This window comes from Dermacentor variabilis, chromosome 4 (assembly GCF_050947875.1).
Source record: "Dermacentor variabilis isolate Ectoservices chromosome 4, ASM5094787v1, whole genome shotgun sequence".
Lineage (NCBI taxonomy): Eukaryota > Metazoa > Arthropoda > Arachnida > Ixodida > Ixodidae > Dermacentor > Dermacentor variabilis.
The window spans coordinates 234769238-234785491 of record NC_134571.1 but is presented as its reverse complement, the minus strand read 5'-3'; the positions used below and the strand labels follow the sequence as shown (position 1 = coordinate 234785491).

General features: G+C 45.4%; 1 protein-coding gene across 1 annotated transcript in view; it reads right to left on the bottom strand.

Moving 5' to 3' along the window:
• The window catches only part of LOC142580213 (DNA mismatch repair protein Msh6-like), a 745039-nt gene that overhangs the window by 7557 nt on the left and 721228 nt on the right, over positions 1-16254 (bottom strand). The gene's annotated exons all lie outside the window — the stretch shown is intronic.

The following is a 16254-nucleotide window of genomic DNA, read 5'->3' as shown; positions in this document are numbered from 1 at the left end:
GCAACATTAACATCATATCTACTAGCAACATTTTTAAGCCTGTGCGACACTGAATGAACATACGGAATAGCCACTACTCTTTTTTTGCTATTACTGCTTTCTGTGATCACGTCCGTCCCTCTCGAAACAGACTTCTTTAGGCGCTCAGCCACAGTGGCCACCGCTACACTATGATACCCCAGCTGCTTCTAATAGGCGCTGAACCTGCGCATTCAAACTGGCGCTCATGTTGTGCATGCAGGATCTTGTGAGGGAAGACTTAAGGCACGACATGGCAATTCCGTTTTTTACTAATTTAGAATGCTTGGATTGAAAGTTTAGCAACGGCTTCGAAGATCTTGGGGAGTACTGCCAACAAACATGATTTTGTTCGAAGATCAAGGAAATGGACAAAAAGGACAAAAATGGCGGACGGCGGAGCAAGTCGAACGTGATATTTTTTTTCTTCTCGTGAGTACATCACGTGCATTGAAACAGTTTCTTCCATATCAGTAATGAATAATATCTTTAATATCGGCAAGTTTGCAGCAATAACGTAGCCATGTCCACTTTGAGAGGACAGAAACAGATAGGTGCGCTTAGCTGCCAGTGACAGAAACACATGGCGGGCATGCTATGGAAACTGTGGCACTTGTCTTCACTACTATCCTAATACGGTATATTTCCGCTAAGGGTGGGCGAATATCTTAGCTGTGTTACAAGCGTTGGCGTATGAATAGGGTACACTTCTACGTGTCAGTGTAAACATGGCTACTATCGTTGCCATTTGCAATTTGTTGCATGCCCACGAGTGCAGACGAGACGAATCGAAAGGTGCCTTTTTTGTTATTGTTGACCACAACCATTATAAAGCCTACACAGAATAAAGGAAAGTTTGGGTTTAGCTTTTTTTTTTTTTGTGATGGAAGTGAGGAAAGTGATGAAAGGAATGAAATGGGGCATCTGCTTAAGAATGTTTGGTGCGTGCAGACCTCTTGGTTTGTCTTGAAAAGCTGTTCGCGTAGCATTTGACAGATGGCAAGTGCGATAATTATCGACTAGACTTGGCACACGACATATCGCTGCAGCAAGTTCGAGGTGCGATCATGACACAGGAAATTTTAAAAAAGTCACATTTTGACCACAAAATTTAGGGATGCGATCATTACGCGAGTGTTATCATTATGCGAGTAAATACGGTAAGTCTTCCTCCAGCTTGGAAAGGAAAAATTTTAGAGACGGCAGATACCCGAAGCTAGAGCTGCTTTTGGCACACTGGATTTGTAGTAACCGATGAAGCGGGTGCCATGGAGGTCCAGGATCTGTCGCTTTCCAATGTGTTCCATAGTTATGCTGAAAATGTTCTTCGAGACCTGCACAGTGGTGGCATTGTGATTCCAGACGCTGTCTCATTTGACAGTTTCACAGATTCTGTACTGACATCTGCAGAACTCGACGACGACGAAATCATTCGTGAGGTTCCTGCTGCCACGCTGCCGTCGCATGCGGAGCTTGTACAAGCAGTGACTGTGCTTTCAGCCGCCTATTGGGGGCAGGACTTCGCCATCTGTAAAAAGCGCCTCCCTTGCGTAGTATGAAGGATAATGCGGCACACTCCTCATAGGTTTGGCTTACGGCGCTCAGTAAAAACACCATGTGGCAGCCCTCCTGGACACTTCTGTAAGTACTCTCAAAAGGAGGGAAGTTTTTTACTGTCAACCCCAGCAAAAATTCTAATACAAAAACTAATAGCCTATGAGGTTATTGACACTAATACAGTCTATTATGTCTATTAGTGTATTAGTCTAATAGATCTATTGGTGTATTGGCCTATTAGTCTGATAGGTCTATTGGTGTATTAGTCTGATAGGTCTATTGGTGTATTAGTCTAATAGGTATATCGGCGTATTAGTCTAATAGGCCTATTGGTGTGAAAGAAAAGGTTTCAATGCACCAGTTACAGAATGAAAAACAGGCATAATTGCTAGGAGCATTTATCAGCACACAAATATTTTTACAGATTTCTCTTTCGAGATCTTCGTCAGGTCAGCAATCTTGATTGCCAGAGCTTTTACTCCACCACTTCGACCAGAGAACGTCCTTTTGGGGTGGTCAAAGAAACCTGGGTAGAAACATACACACATATAGAAACATTTAAAAGCAGGGTGCTTGTTCTACCACTAAATGTTTAAGCAGGCAATATTTGCTTCTAAATTGGAATAATATGGCCCCGTAATTTCCAAACTAATTTTAGGACAAAGTGTGATATGCTTAGTTCGACATGTTGATCATAAAGAAAAATGACGCCATCTGATATGACACACAACTAGACAGCACATAAAATGCACCAAAAATGTTCTGTGTGTTACATCGAAACTGTAGACAGATAAGGAACAACTCTAGACAGAAATCTTGCACAGCATTGTCGGAAACATGCATGTCACTGCTGCTATGCGCACAACAATCGGCCCAATCACACTGTACTGAAGTGCATCCACCATTGGGATAAAAAAAAAAGAAAACTTTATACTATACTATAGAAGCATAAATAAGTACAATAGTTACCTCCAAATGGAAAGGAATCGGCGCCGGCGAAAACACATCACATCGATGCACGCTGATAGATCCATGAAGCACAGGGGTAAAAACAGTTGCCATCCGTTGTTTTGAAGTCACACAACACTCATATCCAAGTATTATACTGCAGGAATAAGACTGCGCAGACGCCAGCACCTCGGGTTCCTTAAAAAAACACATCGTTCATTCACTAAAAATCGCGCACACCTCGCCTTGACATGGCTACAGTACACTGCAACATCGCAGCCGCCAATGCACACGTGCTGTGCGCAACTACGGCTGACTACGGCTGTACTTTTGCGATCTTCCCGCCTGCCGTGTTCCCTTCTCTGCGATACTGCTCATTGATGTCATTAAATATTACGGCCTTTTATATGCGGTATTAAGTTATCAATTTAGGTTACAAGTTTAACACTGCTTTATGCGCACTTCAACAGGAGATACGGCACTAACGAAACTTCAGTGGCAAACAACTATGGTCGCTGCGATTGCACCATCGTTCGTAAACCCACCGGGCATCGCGACTCTGCCTTGCAGGTCACGGCTGGTTGTTCGTTGTGCTTTTTTTTTTTCGTGGCGAAGTATTTGCTGGTGTTGTAAACACTAGCTGTTTCCTCACGACTCATCGCGACGAGGCTCAACAGAGGCCTAGTTATGAGACGTCGCCAGTGAAACAAAATTGGCAAGACCATGTAGGCGCGCGTCCATCGCTTTCGTGTATATCGCTGAGAGATAAGCTTAGTGCAATGAAACTAATACAAACGTGCGAATGCTGTGTGCTGCACATTTTGTACAGCAAAATTCTTAATTATTCAGCGAATAATCAGAGACCTCTCTGCAAATGGTCCCCAATACAGACTTAATTTTTCATAAACTTTCACCCTCGCATTAAACAAGCAGCAAAAAGGGGCAACAGAATTCAACAATGCATGTTGCATAACAGACCAGCAACAATCTGTATAAAGTTAATAGGACGTATCAGTCTAATAACGAAACTAGCAGACATGCAACACTGTTTGTATAAGACTAATACACCTAATACATAGGCTCTATTAGTCTTATAGGTCAATCAGTACAACTAATAGAAATTTCTATTGGTCTAATACAAAACTTATACAACTAATACAAAACTGTATTAGACTAATACAAACTTCTATTAGAATTTTTGCTAGGGAAAATGATAACCTTGGGCAAACTGAAAGCATAGAATCGTTTATAGATGCTATCTCTTTACCGAATATGCACAGTGAATGCCACTGCGCACGGCCGCCGCGATGGAGTCTCCTGAACCGGCTTCTTGCGTGAAAGGTAGGCGAACACTGAGAGCATACTATGTGAAATGTGTTCGCGGCGACCGACTGCGCGTCTGCATGCATGTCCGAGCACGATGTTTTGCTTTTGCTGTGAGTGCGTTTTTGCACCGTGCCGTGAGCTTTATGCTGCAGTATATGAGCATTTGACAGTACGTAAGCAACCATTGTTACATGGACACCATCAGAGCTGTTGAGAAATAATTTCGTTATAACTAGGCTTTGACGCCTATACGGCGACTTGTGGTGTGCCGTCGCGACGGTTTTTCTTTTCTTCTAAAGCCTTGGAAGCTTCAGTGTAATTATTCCTCAAGATGCATCGCACTGCATGTTTATCGGTCTTCTAAGCGAGCAGTTTTTTTTCTGCTTCTTTTTCTTAATCCAGTAAACATTCATAAAACAAACATGACCATGTGCGATGCCCTTTTTTAATGTGCTTCTTGCCGCTCCCTTTCTATTACAGTGAACTTGCCAGAATCTAGCATCAACAAGTTCATAGACCAAATAAAGCGTCATGATATTAGCCGGGCAGCGGGCGCGGGCGAACGTCTCAGTGCGCGTTTACTGCTACTCACTGAACATCGCAGTGCCGACGCCGTAGCAGAAATGTTCCTCGCGTTTGTGTTTGCTCCATACCCGAGCTGCAGCCGATGCCTGTTTGTCAGTTCCAAGTTTCACGAGCCAAGCTTCACACAGCTTCTTGTCCTGTGGCTACGTGTGAATAAGGCTGACACCAGGCTCCGTTGCGTACGTCCGGCCCTGCAGCACCAAGCAGTAGCCTATCATGCTGCACACCTCCAAAAGCAGCAGCTACCTATTATAGTTCTTTCAAATGCTGTCAAGCAGATACCCAAGGCGGGAAAACCTCACCACTTAATCAGAACCGCAGCGCAGGTAGGACTTTAAACTTTCGCTTTCAGTTCGCTTCGGCGCTTCCGAAGCAGCCGACGTGGCTGCTGTGTCCACGTGATCCCTCATGACACGTCACACCGATGGTGGCACCAGCTTTTCCAGTGGTGGAGCTTGCCCTCAATAGTGACCGCATGACCCTCTTCGAGATTCAGGCTGATCTGATTGCGTGTAAACGGAACAGCGTGCAACGACACATTCACGATTTCTTCAAGCCTACTGCCAAGCCCAAATAAGTGCATGGAAATAAGGATTTCTTCCTTTTCTTCTGAATGTTCTTTCGGACACCCGTTTATCAGACATTTCCACGAACCCTGTGAGGCCCAAATAAACGGTCGGCGACCATATATTGCAAGACATCTTATATCCCTTATTTGGCAGTGCATTAGATGGTCTTCATGACTGCTACAAGACATCTTAAACATAGAACAACAGAAAGCTGAGCTAGCTGGTAAGGATTCATAACGCAGAAAAGGGGTAAGGCGTGCAGACACGGACACAAGTGAAGTGGACAACACGAACGCCGATGACGTTCGTGCAACATTCGTGTTGTCCACTTCTCTTCTCTTGTGTCCGTGTCTGCATGCCTTGCTTCTTTTTTGAATTATGAATCTTAAACATCTAGTAAAAATGTCAATAAGATGTCTTCTGCACAGGCTAAAAGATTAATGTGCGTTGAGTGGGCATGAGGTTTGGTAGCAAACGTCGAAACTGCTAGGTGAAGCGTTGCCGCAGTGGCTACAGCTGCCAGTGGATCGGCAGGTGAGAGTGCCAGTTCGCGGCTGGGAGATAAAATTGCGGCGGCGGTGGCTTCGATTTCGGAAAATCGGACGGCGAAGGGTTTTTGCGTCCGAAATTTCAGACATTCCTGTCTGAGCGTGTCGTGCAAAACTGAGCGGGTTGTGCAAAATAGTCAACAGGGTGGATACTGTCGCATGAAAAAGTCGCTATAAAAATCATGTTCACGGTTTCATTGACTATACAATGCAGGTCGTCTATAAAATCCCGCTCGATTGTAAACGTTGCTATATCGGGCAAATGGGGAGGTGCATTAATGATCGCCTGTGCAAGCATACCGCATGGAAAACCATACAGTCATCTGGCTGCCCACTGTAACACATGCGGTTGTACCCCGATCTTTAAGAAGTGCGTTGGAAGATATAGCAAAAAGAATGGGCGGGAAATCTTTGAGGCATTTTTGCATATTCACAAGTGGCGACGCATGCGCCGGTTCTGCGTCCCTCACGCTATCAACAAAAGAACTGGATTATATGCGTGGCTATAACACTTATCTCTCCTTTTCTGTTCTTCGTGCCATCTTCAATGATGTCTTTATATGCTGCTTCTGCAAATAAAGTATTTGGTTGCTAGTCAGTGCTGACCTGTGCTCTTTACTCACTCGTCCTGTGTCGCGCTGTTTCTGTTTTTTATTCCAAAGATGAAACAACAAGCCCCTTTGAACACACTGCTAAAATTCATGTAGATTGACTCTATGGGGTATGTGGCGGTGCTGCAAAGACATCCGAAAAATTGGTCGTGGAAAACACATGTGTAAAGATTGCAGAAAATTAACGATGAGTGAACTCATCATAGGCATGAGAGGGCGCTCATTGTGATGATGAGTTACCTCGTCATCGGCATTAAGGGGTACACGTCAATGACAAATTTATAAAAAAAATTTAAAAGTGCTGAATTTCTTTATACCTGCATATCTTGTGCCATTCCTTTTATAAAAAATATACTAGGAATGTATTTTTACTCGTCTTGTTGAAAAAAAAGCAAAGTCATTGCATATTATATATTTGCTAAAATCACAAGAATCTGCATATATACACATGTGCAAGCATTGCGGAAAGTTCACAATGCATTAACTCGTCATGGGCACCAGAGAATGCTTGTTGTGATGACGACTTATCTCGTGATTCGCAGTTAAGGAGTTCAATGGATTAGCAATTCACAGGAGACACAGGAATCACCCATAGCAGCGCTGTAGTGTAGTTTTTAATATGGAGCAAAACCACCTCCTGCAACTCCTCTTAGCACATGAGCAATCATGTCTTACTCTGACAGTTTGTCACTGACCATGGCAAAGCACTTTGGTAAAGAGTATGTATGCCTTTAAGTGGCAAATTCATTGTGGCACACTGACAGTTACATTTGTCTCAAAGCTACTGCATAAGTACCAGGCACATGCGTTACCAGGAACAAAGTGTTTGCCAGCATCGGCCAAAGGCATCAGTGAACGGTTGCGTGTGCCGATGTGTTTGTGCCAATTAAGCTGCTCTTAACCACTACCGGCTTCAAAAACCGAGTCTTGCGCAAAGACAACCATCGTTGCAGTGACTAGCAGGGAAGGAACAGCAGGCAACAATCTGCATAGTTGGAATTCGTGCTAGTCCACCAGAACATTGTGTGTTTCAGTGGCAGTACCACACACCTCTACCAAAAATGTACCAAAACATCAAGTTCGTATGTTGAAATCTTCAAAATCAAACAGCATGAAGAACAGAGAACAATACAACCAGAAAACACGGATGCTGTGTTGCGACCAAAAACGTGATGAGTGCGAAAAAATCTTGAGTGACGCTGAAGGGAACAGATGTGCCAGAGTGATAAATGTTTTATTTGATTTCTAGCACATCTAGTGGTTGGAAGTGTTAGGTTAACCGAGCAATCTATATGTAGTCAATCCCTGATATATCAAACTATTGCCTATATCGAACAGTTGGAAAATCCCCTTGGGAATACTATGCAAAAGTATAGCGCTATTGTTCGCGTATATAGAACTCCTGTGCACCGGCATTCGATGTATTGAGCTCCGTGCTGAGCTGGGTGCCGGCAAGTGCGCTTCTCCCATCGCATCCCACCCCCGCAAGTGCGCTTCTTCTCACGACGCTCTCGCCATGTTCCCGCGATCTCATGCACGCGCACTCTGAGAAAGGGGCGCGTGGGTAAAAGGCACGTGACGAGGAGTGTGATTGCGTGTGAAAGGGAAGCGGGAGGAAGAAATCACGCTGACCGCAGGCTTGAAGAGCGCTACGAAAACGCGGACCGCAGGCGTCCGTTTCCCGTGTTTCGGTTGGCTGACACCGCTGGCGCAGCGAGACGAACGAGGTCAGTGCAGCTTGGGCTTGTGGTAGTGCGGAAACGTGGAGCGGTGCGTCTTTTGATTCGCTTTATTCCTTTTATTCACGAGGCCAACGCAAAGGCTTGAGACTCGTGTGGTGCAGTGTATTTTCCTTTCCGCTTTTGGCACGTGTTCCAGAGCCATGGCCGCGAAAACACGCAAGAATTTGGATTTTTCAACAAAGGCGGACCTCACTCGACTGGTGGAGGCTGGCGAGAAAAAGTCGTCGGTCGCCACGGAGTTCAGAATTCCTCGCAACAGCCTGAGTACGATCCTTAAGAACAAAGCCGATGTTAAGCTGAAGGCAGTGCAGTCCAGTCGCTGTGGAGCTTATCGTGTGCGCGTCCCAACCTTTGACAAGGTCTAGAAGGCATTGTACGCCTGGTTTTTGGAGACGCATGCTAAGGACATACCTGTTGACGGCCCAATGCTCATCGAGAAGGCCAAATGGTTTGCTGTGGCCTTCGGAAAAGAAAGCTTCACTGGTGGCACTGGTTGGCAGCAGCGATTTAAGAGTTGCTACAGCATTGTTGGAAAGACCCTTTCGGGCGAAAGCGAGGCGACTAGCACAAGTCACATAGAGAAGTGGTTGTCCAAAGAGTGGCCAAATATTTCCCATCGCAAATATTCAATGCAGATGAGATGGCACTGTTTTGGCAAATACTGCCAAACAAGACTGTGCATCTGAAGGGCACTGCATGCCATGGTGGAAAGAACAGCAAAATGCGCATATTGATTTTGCTTGCTGCAAATATGGATGAGTCATGCATACTACGTCTGTTTGTTATCGGAAAGAGCAGGTCGCCACGCTGCTTTAAGAACGTGAAAGGCCTCCTGGTTCGATACGCGTCCAATAAGAAAGCTTGGATGATATGCAATGTTTTCGTTGAGTGGCTACAGGTGTGGGATGCTGAACTGGAGAAGTCTGGCCGCAAAGTTTGTCTTCTTCTTGACAATTGCTCAGCCCATCATGTCATCTGCCCATTGAAGCAGATTGCCCTCAAGTTTCTGCCGCCAAACACAACGGCAAAACTTCAGCCTTTTGACCAACGCATTGTAAAAGCGTTCAAGGTTGGGTACAGACGACGACTCGTGCAGAGGCTCCTAATCAACCTTCAAACTTCCTCGGAGCCATTCAAATGCTGGCTGGTGCTTGCAACAACGTGAAGAAAGGCACAATTGCGAACTGCTTCCGCAAAGCAGGCTTTGTGGTAGCTGCAGACGACGGATGTCTTGACAGTGAAGACGATGACGCTGGATGCCTGGACAGCGAATTTTGTGAGCTCTCGGCATTTCCTGGCACCATCCCAGGCGGCGTTACAGCACGCAATTTCGTCAGCGCTGACGAAATTGCGAACTCTTCGATGCGAACATGGCAAAAGGGCTGGCACCGAAGCGAGAGCAGGTCAGCAAGCCGAAACTGCCACGGTGGAAAGCAGTGGCAGACACATCAGTGATGGTCATGAAGGGGCTACCACTGACGTGCTGGCAGCGGAAGACAACAAAGCGAAGAATGAAAATGAGGCAAGGAGGGATGGCATCGTGGCCCCAGGTGCAGCTTTCAGCGACAGGGAGGACGAACAGCGTCAAGTTGTCTTTGTTGGGGATTCAAACATGCGGAAAGTAGAACCGGTGATAATAAAGATGGTGAGTGCAGGCGAGCAAGTCCAGATTAGTGCGCTTCTGGGGAAACCGATTAAAGGGATACAGAATAAAAATCGGAGAATATAGAGAAAACCCCACAATTGCATTCCTAAGACACGATTGCTATAGTATGTAGTCATTATTCGGGTTACTTTTGAGCGGATGGCTTTATTTTTGACTCTCTATGAGCGGCCACCGCGTAACTCTCAAAGCGCTTCCGACAACAAGCCGGCGGATCTGACGTCACACCTACCCTCAGCAGCCGCGGAGCGAGCTGGCCGGCTGCGCAGTTTTGTTTTCCTCGTGCTGCGCAGTGCAAAATGCAAAGTTCTAGTGAGAGCGATAGCATGAGCGGAACTTATGACTCAGACTTGGATGAGCGGCCTACTGAACGACCACGAACGATAAAGGCGTATGCCTACGATCCGTCCGCGTCGTCAAGCGAAATTGACGACGACCCGCCGCAGCAGTCCCCCTCCGTGGTGCCGAGAGAGTCTGGACCAGCAAAGTGGTGTTTACACTGTGCATTCCATGTAGACGCGTTCGCCTCGAGAGATCAGGGGCGGCATCATAGGTGGAAACCAGATTTAAACGCGGTTCCTGCGGCTCGGATCGCAAGCTCGCACCTGTCACGAATGAGTTAGCGAGACGAGAGGTGCACGCCTCATTGACAGTGTTGCATCCGAGGCGGTGCGCCCAGCGTGATTCACTCACGCAAACGCTTTGCCATGTTTGGTTTCAACAGAGCGAGGACGCTTATGCCTCAGGCTATGCAATGTCAGGCGACGTAAGGAATTTACTCTGCGTTCTGCGCAAAGCGGCTTGCTCCGCCCGCTTGGATGGGTAGCTGCTAGCGCGTAAAACATGAAAGCCATCAATGCACAATACAGGTGCCGTGAGTACACACTGTTGAAAAAAAAACGTAGAAATCGTTGAAGATATTGACGCGTGTAGACCTCCCTGTACCTATGCCATCGGAGCAGGTGTGGCCGGCGGCGTGAGCATAACAGTCGGCTGCCGACTCTCGCGCGGCAGGTGCTTGATGCGCGCAAGTAGCTGTTTTGAGAATAGATGCGATGAAGCAACGGGTGAGGATTGGAGCCAGGCATGTGCAGCGACTGAAATGCGCCTCTGTAAGCAGGGAACGTCTTGTTATTCACGAAGTGAACGAGTACATGCGCAGCGGTTTCAGCGTCCCGTTGTTTCATCGCAGCCGAGCACTCCTTCCCTTGGTGCACACGAGATGGCGCCACCAGTCTCATGTCGGCGAATTTTTTTTCGTCAGCCGTCGCTTCAGACGATGCGGATTTCGATTAATTCTGGCAGAATTGGCCAAACATCTGGCTCAGAACGTCGTACAAACGACAAATTACGGTCAAACGGCACCTGTGCGCAAAACTACAGCGTGAACAAGTACGCGAGAAAAAGACTACCACTGCCTGCCGTTTTCACATGCGCACAGCAGACCCTCGGCATTTTGCGGCGTTGACACGGCTGCTCCACACATCAAACCACAAATCCACGAGATCAAAGACGAGGTTTTCGAACAGCTCACACGAGGAAGCGGTACGAGTAGGACGGTCGAACAAAGAAAGCGCGTTGCTGCAAACGTCAACTCGCCCCTTCGCGCGCTCAGTGTGGACGATCGCTCGCAATGGGCCTCGAGGTGGGTAAGCGTGACGTGATATCCGGTTTTGCCAGAGCTTTCGGAGGAGGCCGGTAGGTGCTGTGATCTGAGAAATATTCACTAAAATAATTACTTTTCGCTCACTTCTCCTCAGAAAGAGTGTTGTTTTCGTCGCTCTCGGTGCGACAGCTATCAATGGAGACAGAAATCTCGGCGACAAATTTTTTATTCACTATCCCTTTAAGGAAGTGATAGCTAAAGCCCAGCAACACTTGTAGGGCACAATGGAGGAGAGGCACCTAGTGGCGATAATAGGCAAAGTGATTGACGTAAGGACAAGGGACATGAATTGTGAAGCAAATAGCCAAAGGGACTCCGACTTGCGGAATTTGTGCAAATCGCAGTGTACACGGTGGGCAGTGCCACTGGTTGAAATGCAGGGGTATGCAAATAAAAGGGCAGTGCTTGCAGCAAGCGAGAAAATTTGGACGCTAGCTAATGCAATGAATTTTACGGATTTAATCAACCGAGAAGTGCACCGAGCAGGCCACAAAGGCACTTTTGTGCGTGATGCTATACATGTTAGTGATAGTGTAGCAACACCGGTTGAATGTTGACTTGCAGCACGGGCAGTAGCTCTTTTAGGTGGGCCCCAGGTAATCAGGAAGGAAGATTAAGTATTGAATGTAGCAACACACCAGTAAAGGGCAGAACTGGACTACAAGGAGTTAGGAAAAGATGTACAAAGCATAAGAATAGACACGTAAATTTGTTAAACAAACATGCGAGGTGGTCGCAAGCAGGAAAAATGGCTGCATATTCAAACGCACTTGAAGGACAAATCTATTAGCGTGTACGCCTTGACTGAAAGCAGGGTCCTTCAATAGAAATGCATCTACAAGATTCGGAGAAGTCGTCTGTTATATACAAGTTTGTATGGGAGGGGTGCAACGTAACGGCTGGGTCAAGGGAAGGTGGAGGTGGAGGCATACTAATTAGGTGAGGTATGAAGTGTCAAAGGGTGAAGGAGACACGTAAGGAGCATTTATCGATTAGCAGCACACGGGAAGGCAGAAAGGTCTGGCTTGGAATAGCTTACCCATGGAGAGGTAGTAAAGATAAAATTAAAGAATTGATTGATTGCATTAGAAGCGATATTAATGAGTTCAAGAAATCTGGGCAGGTGATATTAGTGGGAGATATGAATGTGCACATGGATGATTTAGATGAATATACTGATTACAATGATTCTCTAGTGCTGGTTCTGTGTGATGAAGAAACCTTAAAATAGTTAACAGGGAGAATAAGTGTCATGGTAATGACACTTAGGTAATGCGGCAATGCAAAAATAGGCAGTCATGTATCAATTACATCTTAGTCTCAGAAATGGTCTGTGACCGACTAGCTCAAATGATAGATGAACACGGAAAAGATAGCTAGGGTAGCGATCTTAAACGTTTAAATCTGGGAAAGATATTAACACAAAACACAAACATCAGAATTTCTAAAGAATGAATGAAAAACAAAAAAATTAAAGGGGCACTTAGTCATCCCTACTTGGATGAATGCGAAAGCATTGCGGCCACGTCAGCAGAAGCGCTGTGACATTCGGTGGCGCCACTGGCAGAGTCATGTGACTCAAGCAGTCACGTCAGCAGAAGCAGCGCAATGTCACGTAACTAACGGTGTTTGTCACAAGGTGCGCACAACGCAAGGTCATCGGTTCAAGTGCCTTAATTAACTCTACCTTAAAGGGACTGACAACCAATTTTCATGGTACCCACTTCCTTTAGTGCAATGGAAAGCTTACCGGCGAGAGCGTCTAATCATGAAGTAGTAATGAGGAAAACGCTGTGGTACATTTTTTATCAGAATTTTTCGATCTGCAGTGAGGATGAAGTCCTTCACTGGAAGCATGCTGAAAACTGTGATAGGTGAGCGCAATAGCGATTATAGGCCGGCACTAGTGGGAGGCAGACGACAAGTGTAGCCGTAGGTGTGAGAATGTATTGTGTTTATTGAGTCGATGTTCCTGCGATTCATGTTTTCCAAAGTGTCAAGTATTTCTGTGATAATAGCTACATGTTTTTGCAGTTTCCTGGCCAACTGCTTTGGTATTTTAGTCAAAACGAAACCAAGTGCATCGAAAACGAAACGACGCTTTTACACATGATATGTGGTTCGTGTTGCTGTAGCCAAGCGTGCACTTCTGTTTTCCGATGTCGTCTCTCGAAGACCTGATCAAGCTGGAACAAAGGATTTCAGCTCGCATGCGTGCTCAGAATTTAGATCATTACAAAGAAGCCCCCGAACGTCGTGCTTCGATGGACGAAAGCAGCAGCGGAAGCGACGAATCCAACTTGCACGATAGGCCACTGTCCCTGCTACAAGCAGTGTGCCTGGAGGGTGCCGACTGGTAAAGGCTCACTCATGCTAGGCTGACTCAACACCGATTTCGGTTTGCTGACTGTTGGCGACAGCATTTTTTCCTTCGTGTCGGTGCGTCTGTAAGACTGTACTGACGCTGACAATCTGCCGACGGTAGGTGGAGAGCTCGGTGTCGGTACAGTGTGACAGAGGGGCTGACACGAAGGTAAAAAAACGTACCCATTTATGGCACAACTCGTCGATGGCATCTTGTATCAAAGAGAGATCATAAAACTCTGGGTACTTGCAAACTTGCACTATACTCGCGCACTTACAACCGCATGTGCGCCGCCATTATTGTGGGACGATGCGAGTGCCACTCATTAGCATAGACTTTCTTTACTTCGTAATATGCATGAAAGCGCAATGAAAGAAAGGAAAATCAGACATCCACCCATTCATAGCAATTGCTACAAAGGAAACCCATATGGGTTCCTCGAAAGAAAAGCCTCACAGTTGAAGAAAAATTCGTCCTGGTCCAGGACTCGAACCCGGGCCCACCGCCTTTCCGGGGTAGCCACTCTACCATCTGAGCTAACCAGGCGGCTAGCAGATGGCAGGGCGAAGACGAATTTGTAGACAACACGAAGCAGAGGCATGAGTTTGATCTAATAGTTCTGCGGAAACCCACAAGTTGGTGAGAAATAATTAAAGAAAGGAAAATCAGTCATCCACCCGTTCGTAGCAATTGCTACGAACGGGTGGATGTCTAATTTTCCTTTCTTTAATTACTTCTCTGCACCTTACGGGTTTCCCGCAGAACTGTTACATCAAATAAAGCGCAAGTGTCTATTAATATACTAAATGCAATTTTTAGCAATAACTGTACTGCACTTAATGACATTCGACTTACATACAGTTATCTCTTGACTACATTTCAAAGTATCAAGATTTCACTGCCACGCCTCGCCACTTACTAGTTTTTGATGACTTTCTTTGCTAATTTAATATTATATTTCCTACTTAAATCCCGAACAGCGTGCTGGATTCTATCCCTATAAATCATGGCCATTTCATTTCCATCAACATCTCAACACATTCTGGCCAGTTGTCAGTCCCTTTAATGTGCCTTAATTACTTTAACCTTAATTAACACCAAAGGTTGTGGATTCGTTTTTTTATTTATTTGTTTCCACAAGTAAGGAGGTACATGGTTGTGGCGGAAAAAACAAGGGGAAGAAAGCTGCAGAGAAAGCAGCTTGACTGGCCCCAGGTTCCGTTTACAATGGCAGCAGCAGGGCAGGTTGGAAACGGGTTAAGGAAAAAAAGAGGAGAGAGAAAAAAAAAAGAGCAAAAACACCAAGGGCAATATTCACAAAGTACGACCATACACAGTCAAGATCGCGGAAACACTTCACGCAGATTTTTTGCGGAACAAGTGAGCACATCGATATTGCATCTGGTGAGATCATTGAGTAAACTGAGCAGCAAGTGGCATAACATTTACTGGCCATAATTAGTATGAAGTTGAGGAACACACCAAGTCTCAGGAGCTCGAGTTATGTAAGGGGTTTCTCGTTTTGTGAGATCAGCAAGAGAGCTGAGGGCGCCAATATTTTTCTCATATCTTCTGTAGGTTGACAACAAGCACAGGTTTATTAGGGCAGGCAATTTAAGGCTTCTAAGCACGCTGAAAAGAGGAGCGGAATGAAAATCACGACGCTTATTACAAATGACACGAAGAAATTTCTTCTGGATAACAAACAGCTTGTGAATATTTGTGGCTGAAGTTGTCCCCCATACGAGGCAGCAGTAATTTAGGTGACTGAAAAATGTGAGTTATAAATCACCAATTTCATGGATTGTGGCAGGTACCTAAAGGAATGGACAACACCCAACTTCTGTGACAGTTTGCCGGTGAGGAAATCTACATGAGAGCACCATGTCATATCATGATCAAAGTGCACACCCGGACATTTGATTGATTGTACAACTTCAATAGTACAGGAGTTAAGCACAATATCTCCAGGTAGCACGACATTCATATTTCTTGGATGAAAGAGCAAGGCTTTGGTTTTTGCAGAGTTGATTGTTGGACCGTTTTCGAGGGACCACTGGTGTACTTTAGAGAGCACACTGTTAGCACGTAAGACCAGGTCATCCAGGGACTTGGATGAAAATCTTACATTAGATTTCCTTCATTAACACCAAAGCTATTACAATCAAGTCCCTTAATTAACTCTTTCTTAATTAACTGCACCTTAGTTACCTTCACCTGAATTAAAATAATGTTCGTGGATTTGAGTACCTTAATTAACTATGTGTTAATTAACTTCATCTTAATTAAGGGGACCCTGAGCCACTTTTTATTGAAGTGGAGAAGGGCATTTGAAGTGAAAATTCATTCATTCAGTAGTAAGCATCTGTTTATTGTTTCCTTGATACCTCGATCATTCGACATTCAGTTAATTCAGACATTTCTTTCGGTCCCGTCAAATCCGGATTAACAAGGTTTTACCGTATTTTCTTGTGTGGTTTTTGTCGCATGGTGTAGTGGCTCATTTTTCTTGGTTAGTCAATCTACATAGATTCTGCAGCTTGTTAGGAGCACTAAAGCAAAACTTCACTGCTGCTTTTTAAATTCTTTTTAGATTATGTGACACCTTATGTACATATGGGATTACTGCAATGCTTCTCTTATCAAATTGGCAAGG